The following is an 11,722-nucleotide window of genomic DNA, read 5'->3' on the forward strand; positions in this document are numbered from 1 at the left end:
TGTAGTGAATACAAGCAGGCCGAGGTGATGAGGTGTAATACACTTGGAGAAGAACACTATGTAAGCTAGATCGGGAAAGAATTGGAATAAATGAAGTGTTTTAGGTATTTAAAGGTGGCCAAAGAAGCAGATGGAACTTAGGGTACTGGAATAAGTCGCAGGATAGGAGAAGAGGCATATTAGGGTACTGTGGAGCATGTGGAAAAAGGGGTCATGGAAAGAAAGCAAAGTGACCCTGACAGTCCTGTATGGGTGCTAGGAGCAATCTTTGAAGTTTGAATATTAGAGACTGAATAACGGTGGAAGCTCTGGTGATGAAAAACTCCACGTATGTATGTAGAGTTATATGACGTAGCACAGTGCGGTAGGACGTTGAAAGAGCGTGAAAGACCAGGAACCCGTGAAGGTAGGCGTTGTGCAATGGAAAGGGCAGATCTAGGTATGTTATGCTATAGCCAGTAGAGAGAAAGTATGGTGGGAGATTGATGAAAGTATACTGATCTGAAGTGGAGTGAGCGAGGGAAATGATGAGCTCTAGAAGATGGTGTAAGCATAATTCTGAAACAGATTTTCAACTCTAGAGGTGTAACCATCCAGGAGTGTGAGAAGCGTGTATGGAACATAGCAAATTGGAATGAAGTGGTTCAGGGGAGAACGACTCTGCCAGTAATCTACATGGGCAAGAAGTGAAGCAGCTGGGGTAAACTGTGAATAAGAAGAGCATGAGTATGAACAATATTAAGACTGCTTTAGGCAGACCATTAAGTACGACAGCTGAGAAACAGAATGAGAGTGACAGGTTGTTTTCTCCCGCATTCCAGGCCAGCACCACCATCCTGGAATGAGTAACGTGTGAGAATAAAGTCACAGTACCGGCACTAAAATAACAAAGCTATGGTATGGGAGCCAGAGTAAAACAGAATCACATAAAATAAAGCAGTGGTATGGGAACCAGAGTAAAACAGAATCAAATAACAGAAAGAAAGGATATGGAAGGCAGAGTAATCACATAACATAAAGCTGTGGTATGAGAGCCGGAGTAAAATAGAGTATGAAAACCAGCTTAAAACAGAGTGACAATTGGAAAATCAGCATAAAACAGAGTGACGTTACCGATCAATTCAGCGAGAACTTCTGCGTTGATATCCAATCCCAATTCTTCGTCGCAGTCAGGGAAATGATCGGTAAAGATGAACAGTAGGTCCGTTGATTATCGGAAGGCGCGGGAGGCAATCCATCAACGTGGTCAGGCAATATAAATTAAGAAGCCCCCCATTACATAGCTTGGCTGTAGAGGGTTCAGACAGGGAAGTTATTAGAGGCGGGGAGAAAAGAGCTAGGCATCTGAAAGAGCGAGGAGGAAAGAGGGAGACAACCGAGGAAACAGGAAGGACGGAGTAAAGGGGAGAGGAACTGGTAGACAGTGAGTTAGTGAATTAGAGGCTTCACCAAACCCTGTTTCAGAGGTCTGCCACCAGGTGGTCTAGCGTCGCCCAGCCTCGATTAAATAATTTTGCAGGGTTTTAAAGGCCTGTGAAACTGTATCTAATACTAAGTATATAATAATATTGATGTTTATTGGAATCTTTTTTCCTATTCAGTCAAGTACATAATATACCTGTAAAGAGGGAATAACCAGGCTCCCAGAGAATCTTAGCTTGGGGACTAAAATAGTGTGCTCTCTGTTTACATATATTTGAATAAATTGTGTGCAGATAGTAAAAGATTACATCCAGGACTTCTGATGTGTGTGTTTTAGTAAGCTGTTCCACTGAAAATAATGTGCTTAACGAATGCTTAGTTGGTGCATCAGCCATATTAATCCAAACAAATGGCGGTGCGGTACAACACTATAACCATAGCAGAGCACAAGGAGTTGAACTGTAAAGGTACTAAACCGTAAGGTGGAGCCAGGGAAACATTTAAAAGAATTCATTATGTTAGACTTAGGCTTTTAAGATGATCAAGACGTCCAACAGGTCCGTATTGTTATGAAAAGTCATTCGTCAGGCAGGGCAGCATATCGAAAGGTGCTGCTGAATCTGCGGCTTCATATCTATTTTCTTTTGTGCATACTAACGAATGACAAATATTATAATCATTGTTATCTTGCTTTATGGATGGTTCTAGTAAAATTGCCTAGGTTTTGTATCTAAGTTATACTTACAGAGATGAGTAAACTGACGAAAGCTGAATTTATAAAATGACACCTATAATACACTATATATAATCAAAAGGCTCCCATATTGTAATTTCTTTGTAGCATATCATGCCATCTGAATAATTTGATGAGTAAAATATGTTTTGGGGTGTTTTATTTTGTGTCAAAATTACAAAGAAATTAAGTACTGGCTACTTTTTCAATGCATCAGAGCTGGGCGACGGAAGAGAACCTAGCGGCAGATTTCTGAAGCGGGACCTGGTGAAGTGTCTAATTCTCACCTTCTCATATTGTTTCGGCTGTGAAGGGTTTAGAAGAGTGTTAGCAATGGGGAAGGGGAAGAAGGAGGCATAGGAAGAACGGAGAAAAAGGGAAAGGAACGGGGAGAAAGAAAGAGTCTTCCTTATATGGTGCTTCGGCTGTGCGAATGGTTTAGACTTTCGAGCACAGGAATATAAATCTTAGTGTATTATCCAATACATGTTTGGTAGATTCGACCCATCCATTAATAATAAAATAATTCAGATAAAGCAACTTCTTTACTCTAAGCATGTGACATTATGAGAAAGAATCTGAGTTATAACATCTCCGAAGCTGTCTTTTACCGATCTCTATAAGTGGGTGTTGAATGAATGAATGAGATCGAGTACCCTTGGAGTATTAGTGAATATGCATGGGGTGAAGTGAGTACGAGTGTCTGTGGGATTTAATTAATACCCTAACATAATGCTTTGTGATTCTATTTTATTCTGGCAGTTATACCATAGCTTTATGTTATGCGATTCTGTTTTTCTCTGACTCTCATATCCTTGACTTATGAGATTTCTTTTTGCTCTGACGCCGATACCATAATTTTATTTTATGTGATTCTGTTTTACTCTGGTTTATATTATATTGGTGACAGTACTATGACTTTATTCTATTCTCACCACATGTTACTCATTCCAGTTTGATGGTGCCGGAAAGCAGGAGAAAGCATCTTCAGTCACTATCATTCTGTTTCTCGGCTGTCCAATTTAACGGTCTACGTAAAGCTATCTTAAAATTACTTCACTCTCATCCTCTTCTTAATCACGGTTTACCCCAGCTGCTTCATTTCTTGCCATCATAGGTTACTGGTAGAGTTGTTCTCCCCTAAGCCATTTCATTCCAATTTGCTTTATACCTTACACACTTCTTACACTCCTGGATGGTCACAGCTCTAGTTAAAAATATACTTCAGCACAATCCTTCCTCCTTCCTCTGGACGTCACAATTTCCCTCATTAACTCCACTTCTAATCTGTATACTGTCATCTATCTCCCACCACACTTTCTCTCTATTAGCTATATCATAACATAGCCTGATCTGCCCATTCCTTTGCACTACATCTACTTTAACTCGTCCCTGATCTTTCAAACTCTTTCAATGTCCTCATTCACTCTGCTAAGTCAACTAACTCCACATACAGATCTGGAGCACTTCATCACCAGCATTTCCACCCTTTTCGGTCCCTATTATTCAAAGATCGATGAGTGTATCAATACAGGACCGTCAGGGTCACTTTGCTTTCCTACCCTGACCTCTTCTTCCCCGTGCTTCACAGTGCCCTAGTATGCCTCTTCTCCAGTCCTACGACTTACTTCAGGTTCCTTAGATCTATCTGGTGTTTTGGTCACTTTTATATTCCTAAAATACTATATTTCCTCCTGTTCTTTCGCGATCAACCTTACATAGCCTTCTAATCCATCTGTTTGTTAGACGTCATCACCTCGGCTTTTCTTGTATTCGATAAACTTCTTCCCTTTATTATGAATAATTTTCAGCTCATTCTGGCAAACTGGATTCATCAAGTAGTTCAGTGTGGCGAATCTGTTTAATCTTCAGGCAAATTTGTTTTTATTTGTTGTGTGGTAATTTTTTTAAATCTGGCTAATTTGTTTTTATTTATGAGATGTAGAATTCAGATATTGATAAGACAATAACGATGTCGATGACGAAGATATTACACTGATTCTTAAAGAACTAGAGTGAGAAAGATTTATTCCCTCTCAGTCACACACTCCTCCAACATTCCCCCACACCTGCTCATCTGCCTTGCCTTGCCTTGCCCTGTCATCCTCTAAATTATGCTGCCTTTCCCTGCCTTCCTCTACATTACCCCGCCCTGCACTCCTCTTCATTACCTTGTCCTGCATTCTTTTTCATTACCCTGCCCTGTCCTGCTCTGCCCTGCGTCCCTTCAAACATCAGGCAGATCCTCTCCCCTTCCTCTACCACTGTCGGCACACCACCTGAGGTGATCGTGGATATCTTGCTAGAAATCCTTGGCCTTGAAAGCCTCGTGGCGGTCCTCCTGTGTCTGCTGTCGAAGCTTGGCTTTGTGAGTACGAAAGATAGATATAGAAAAATTTATGGGGGGAGAAAGAGAGAGAGAGAGAGAGAGAGAGAGAGAGAGTTATTATGTGATACTTTTTATTTTATAGTAAAAAAAATATGTATTAAGATACGATGCTTACTTTCACGATCACTATCACTCTTTTGTGGACATTTTACTTTAGGTGTTACATCGTGGTTGTTCTAAACTAAAAAAAAAAAAAAATCCATAACCTCTATAACTTATCTCTAACATGAAGGAAAAAAAAAACATGCAAAACGCCTGTAACTTCTCTCTCTCTATCCTGAAAAAGATCCACAAACCCCAATAACCTCTCTCTCTCTCTCTCTCTCTCTCTCTCTCTCTCTCTCTCTCTCTCTCTCTCTCTCTCCTGAAAAAGATCTGTAAGCCCTATAACTTACCTCTCTATCCTGAAAAAAAGTTCGATAACCCCTATAACTATCTCTCTCTCTCTCTCTCTCTCTCTCTCTCTCTCTCTCTCTCTTTCTTCCCCACAGCTCCTCTAATTCATCACATGCTTGCTTGGTGGAGTTCTTGGAATTCTTGGATAACATGGAACCCGCTGAACCGACCTGAACCCACGTGAACCGGAACCAGGACCAATCTCCATTCTGTGTGCATGTGCGTGTCTGTGTGTGCGCGCGGCCACGAGTGTGTGTGTGAATAAATCCAAAGCAGCATCTTACATTTTTTTTTTTTTTTACCTGACTAATACACAGATCATAATTATTTTGTACTCAGTTCTGAATAATGGTAATTTTAGTGACAAAAAGAATCACCTAAATTCATTACCACCTGAACTCTGAGGAACGGTAATCTATATCTATCTATCCATCTATTGCCAGACGCCTTAATCCCTTATGCGGGGTGGCCACAAACAAATCGCCTCCACGTCACCCAGTCACTTGCAATTTCACTGCCCTGCTCCTCCCTTAAACCCCCCTCTCTCATATACCTCTCCACTCCATCCCTCCATCTCATCCTTGGCCTTCCTCTCCATCTGTCCCCCTCCACCTCACTCACATACACTCTCCTCGTCAGTCTCTCACTCTCCATCCTCTCCACATGGCCAAACCACCTCAGTGTGTTTCTCCTAATGCTTCCTATCACATCCACAGACACACCACAACGCTCCTTCACGTACTCATTTGTCAGTCTGTCTCTCCATGTGACTTCACAGGCTCCTCTTAAATAACTTATTTCCACTGCTCTCACTCTTGACCTGTGTCGCTCCAACAACGTCCAAGCTTCGCTTCCATACGTCAGACTTGGTATCACAATACTGTCGTGTATTAACTTTTTCACATCCATGTTCACTTCCCTGTTTCTTATCACTGCCTTCAAGGAACCAGCAACCTTTCTTCCTTGTTGTACCCTTTCATGCACGTCAACCTCCAGACTTCCATCCTTACTAATTACAGTACCCAAGTACTTAAACGTACTCACATTTTCCATTTCCTCCTCATCCAACCTTACTGTACATTCACTGTCTTCATATCTCTCGAAGACAATAACTTTACTCTTCCCTACATTCATCTTTAAATTTCTTTTCTCAGATATTCTCCCAAACTCATCCACCAAGCCTTGCAGCTCCTCTTCGTCTTAACTTAACAACATATTATTATCAGCAAACAACAGTACAGGGAATAGCCAAAAATTGCCCTCTTTCATTAGGGCCACTTCAACATCCACTGCCCTACCTTGTATCTCTTTTAAAACCCCATTCATATACAGATCGATCAACAATGGAGACATGATACATCCCTGTTTCAACCCAACCTTCAAAGAGAAACACTCACTCAATTCACTATTCACACGCACTGCATCCTTAGCACCCTCATACAAACTCTTCACAGCATTCAACAACATCCCATCTACTCCATATATTCTTAATACTTTCCACAATCCTTGTCTATCCACCGTGTCATATTCTTTCTTCAAATTCATGAAGGCCACAATTTCTTTCCATTCTCTAGACACTTTTCCACTAAAGATCTAAGACTGAATATCTAGCCTACACAACCTATTCCCTTCCTAAAGCCTACCTGTTCTTCTCCATCTAATTCTTCTGTTATTTCCCTAACTCTGTCAAAAAGTATCCTACCGTATACTTTTCCTATTACACTAAGAAGACAAATGCCCCTAGGATTACCACACACTTCTTTTTCCCCTTTCCCTTTGTACAAGGGAATAATATACCTGACTTCCACTAATCTGGGACTTTACCTTCCTCCAGTGCCAATCTGCACATCTTCCACGTCCATTCTACTACTATCTCTCCCCCATGCTTCAGCATTTCATCACACACTCCATAAATTCCTGGGGCTTTCCCCATTTTGACTTTCTTCAGTGCTTCCACAACTTCCATCCTGCTGATTCCTTCTTGTCTTCTCACCTCCCTCCTTCTCCCAGCCATTCCCCAGCCACTTATACTCTCATTGCTTTCATTCTCTATTTTTTATTCAGTAAAGTGATCTCTCCATCTGCTCACTTTTTCGCCCTTCTCCACTAGTAATTTATCATTTTAATCTCTCGCACCCCTACTAACTTCATTGTCTCCCTGTCTAACTTTCTTTACCTCATTCTAGAACATTTTCTTATATTCCCTCGACTTTACACTCACATTCCTTCCAAAGTCCTCATCCGCTCATTTATTTCTCTTACTAATCTTTTCACTTCATTCTTCCTTTCTACATATAACTCTCTCTTCCTTCTCTCAACTTCTTCCACGCACCTAATTCTCAACCATTCATTATATGCTTTTTTCTTTTGTGTCACAGCCTCTTTCACCTCATCATTCCACCATGCTGTTCCTTGCACCCCCTTTCGTCTTCTCTTCATCCCACACACCACCTCATATGCTGCACATATTTCCTCTGCGAATATCTTGCACACAACTTCAACGTCTCTCATCTGCTTCAAATCATATTGACCCAACCGGTCCACCACTTGTGTCTCATATTCTGCTATTTTCTCATCCTCTTGTAGGCTTTCCACTCTCCTTACATCTACTCCTTCCCCCGGTCCTTCCCTTCTTCTATTTCTCCATTTTACTTGAACGTTGATTCTGGCCACCACTCCCCCAATGTGCTTTTCAACAAAATCCTCGATGGTAGTTCTTCAAGGGAACACTGCTTTGTCTTGGTGCTGAAGCCTGTGCATTCCAGTCAACAAAGGAACTATACTAATCAAGTGCAACCATACTGGGAAGTTTCTTTACTACGGATCAGATAAAAATGTTCCCCTGACATACTAAGTGCCTGAACTGGACATACGAAGCACCAACTCAAATCTTTACACACACACACACACACACACACACACACACACACACACACACACATATATATATATATATATATATATATATATATATATATATATATATATATATATATATATATATATATATATATATATATATACCAATCAGAAATCATAGTCATCAGAAATTAGTCAGCCACAGCTACATCACATAATTGCTTAAAGAACTGAAGTAACGGACACCGAAACAAGCATTTAGTAATGTGAAAGGTGGAATCCTCTGAGTGAGAGTGGATGGGGATAAAAGTGCAGTTCAGAAAATCACTGATGAATAGAAGGAAAAGAGTTGGTGACAGAACAGAGACTGAGGAACACCACTATCGATACTTTTAGAAGACGAATAAAGGCAGTCTACAATAGCAACCACAGAGCGACCACAAAGGAAGTTGAGATGAAGGCACAGACAGTCAAGACACCATGAAAACGCACTTTGGAAATTAAGAATTTTTGCAGCTATGACAGGTGCATTGGCAAATGTTTCGCCACAGTCCCAAAAGGAGGATGGTCAAAAATCGTTAGGCAAGGTGTACACTCGGAAGCACTAATTTCTCCCCCCCTTGTAGCCGGAGTCGCGGCCAGTGAGAGACCAGGCGTTTGAACACCCCACACCCACATCCCCTCCCAACCCCAGTGGCAAATGTTGTTGGACAAATGTGGAACGGCCAAAGCTGGTGATCTTACAAATGTCATGATTGTTTTTATAGAGAATCAGAACCAGTAGGGGTAAGTATATAAAGGTATTTAATGTGTATTACTGTGCTGTTATCCACAACATATGAAAAAGGAACGAAAATGAAAGAAGACCTACATTGTATTATGTGTTATTGTCTGTAATAGTTACGTCCTATATTATAATGTTACAAATAAGTATAGTATAATGAACAGCATCTGTTGAAAGATATGATGTCTTTTCTCACACATTCTCATTCCCACCACCACCACCACCACCACCCTTCTCTCTGGGTTTATATCAACCAAACACCTCTCTTATCCTCCTGTCCCCCACTCCCACGCTTAGTTAACCAGCATAAAGATATTGATGAAATGATCCGTCAGGTATTGATCATATTAATATTAGCATACACCTCAGTATTAAGCACCAACAAATCAGTAACATACAATACTTCGATAAACCTGCCAACTATTTCATCTTGTAAGCTGTTACGTGACATATGCACTGCAAGTTTGACCTTGTTACAGGGACATACTGCTGTTTATTGCTAACACAGGTTATGGGTGTTTTTGGACGTCCATCAATTCATATTAACGTGACGATTTAAGCCTCACATTATAAACATGTAAGGTTTATATTCCGGTCACTACCGTATTAACCAAACGAATCAGGGATCGGTTCTGACGAACCACAAACTCTCTACTTCAACGAAAATATTTCGACCTCTTGTCACAACAGTGACAAAATGTCACAATGTATACGACTGAATGTGGTCAGTCGTCTACATAATGACATTGTGTCACTGTTGTCACAGGAGGTCGGAATATTTTCGTAAAAGCAGAGAGTTTGTGCTTCGTCAGAACCGATCCCTGATTCGTTTCGTCCATCCATTAATGACAGGAACATAAATCTTAAGTGTTTATAATGTAAGGCTTAAATTGCCAAGTTAATATGAATTCATGGGCGTCCAAAACCACACACAACCTGTGTTAAAGTAAAACAACCGTATGTCCTTGTATCACAAGGTCCAACTTGCGGTGAGTATGTCACGTAACAGCTTACAACAAGATGAAATAGTCGGCAGGTATACCGAAGCATTGTATGTTATTGATTTGTTTGTGCTTAATACAGAGGTGTATTATAGTAATAATATGATCAATACCTGACGGATCATTTCATCACTATCTTTGTTTACGTTGGTTAATAATGGGTGTGACTGGTGGACGAGAGGATAAGAGAGGTGTTTGGTGGAGACAGGAATCGAGAGAGATGGGTGGTGGTGGCGGGAGTGAGAATGTATGAGAAAAGACATCATATATTTCAACAGATGCTGTTCACAACACTATACTTATTTGTAACATTATAAAAAAGGACATAACTATTATAGACAATAACACATGGCACACTGTAGGTCTTCTTTCATTTTCGCGCCTTTCCTCTATGTTATGGATAACAGCACAGTAATAAACATTAAGTACCTTTATATGCTTACCCCTGCTGGTTCTGATTGTCTATAAAAACAATCATGACACACTGTAATATCACCAGCTTTGGCTGTTCCACGTCTACCCAACAACATTTACACTGGGGTTGGGAAAGGGGAGGTGGGTGTGGGGTGTTCGTACGCCTAGTCGCTCACTGGCCGCGACTCTGGCTGCATGGGGGGAGAAATTAGTGCTTTCGGGTGTACATCACCAGAGGAGCATCGCTAACAGAAAAAAAGTTCATGAGAGGACAATGATTCTAAATCTTCTAGATAAACATACTCTCAAAGACTTTACAGAAACAAGATACTGAGGCAATTGGTCGATACTGAGACGGTTAGGAACGACCACCCCTTTTCGGAAAAGGCTGAATGAAACCAAACTTCCTGCAAGAAAGTAAGATGCAGTTGACATGGCAAAGGAGTTTATCTAGACAGGGTGCCAGCACAGGCAAAGCTTTTGAGAGCAACAGGAGGTCCCTAATCAGGTCAATACGCCTTGTGGGTGTTGAAACCAGTGAACGCAGAAAATACGATCCCTCAAGAAATTGTAACGACAGTCATCAGGATGTCAGAGGGGTAAGAAGATGGAGAGATGGCACCGGAATCATTCAAACTGGATATACTGTAAATATATATATATATATATATATATATATATATATATATATATATCTATATATATATATATATATATATATATATATATATATATATATATATATATATATATATATATATATGTGTGTGTGTGTGTGTGTGTGTGTGTGTGTGTGTGTGTGTGTGTGTGTGTGTGTGTGTGTGTGATGAGTATACAAGTGTGCTTTAACCAGTCTGGAAGGATCTGCTGCTGTGTACTTATACAAATATTCATCTCTCAAGAGGCATGCCGCATAAAAGGGATAAAAGCCAGCAGAAGTTATTGCCTTAGTGAGCTTAATAAACACATGCTAATTCAGCAGCCAAATCTTACGAATTTGACTAACTAAAGAAAAACTGATGTGTGACATGATTAAAAGTGCTGCGAATTATGTGGCGGTAAACTGTAGATGCTGTCTCTCTCTCTCTCTCTCTCTCTCTCTCTCTCTCTCTCTCTCTCTCTCTCGCTCGCTGGCTCGCTCGCGCGCGCGCGCCAGAAGACTTTCGTAAATGACTTTTATATAGCAATAATACACTTAAATTCAATAAAGACAATGTAACAGTAGTTAGGAGAAAGTGAATGAGTACAAGAAGCCTAATTTTCAAGAAATGAATGCAATTGTAAATAAAAGTGACTGGAATTCCACTGTTCAAACCTTGGTTATTAACGAGGCATGGAAAAGCAGCTGAACAAAAAATTGATAACAAAAAAATATCGAAGATATCCGAAAGTATAATATGAGCAGGGTTGAATAAACTTCAAGGAATTGTGTAAGTCGAGAGAAACCAAGTGGAAGCTTGGGGTGGGAAGAAACCAAATGTCTCCTCTGAAAGATGTGACTTGAGAGAGAGAGAGAGAGAGAGAGAGAGAGAGAGAGAGAGAGAGAAAATGTGATCTAAATAGAAAATATTTATTTCAAACTGTACAAGAGTAACATTGTGACTGAAGAGCCAGTTCAGGATAGGGAAATAGTGGACAGAGTAAATCCCAGCAATACAACTGAAGCAAACAGACTGTTATGAGGAATGAATATGGATAAAGCAGGAGGTGAAGATGATAGCACC

General features: G+C 40.4%; 1 long non-coding RNA gene across 1 annotated transcript; it reads left to right on the forward strand.

The window, feature by feature from the left end:
- Nucleotides 1–4,424: 4,424 nt before the first annotated feature.
- On the forward strand, nucleotides 4,425–5,220 carry LOC145418088 (uncharacterized). The gene is made up of 2 exons (XR_013900634.1): nucleotides 4,425–4,523; nucleotides 5,036–5,220. It is a non-coding gene; the product is annotated as an uncharacterized LOC145418088 (long non-coding RNA).
- The last annotated feature ends 6,502 nt before the right edge of the window (nucleotides 5,221–11,722 follow it).

This window comes from Coenobita brevimanus, chromosome 112 (assembly GCF_032717465.1).
Source record: "Coenobita brevimanus isolate Jiangsu-jjx chromosome 112, ASM3271746v2, whole genome shotgun sequence".
Taxonomy (NCBI): domain Eukaryota; kingdom Metazoa; phylum Arthropoda; class Malacostraca; order Decapoda; family Coenobitidae; genus Coenobita; species Coenobita brevimanus.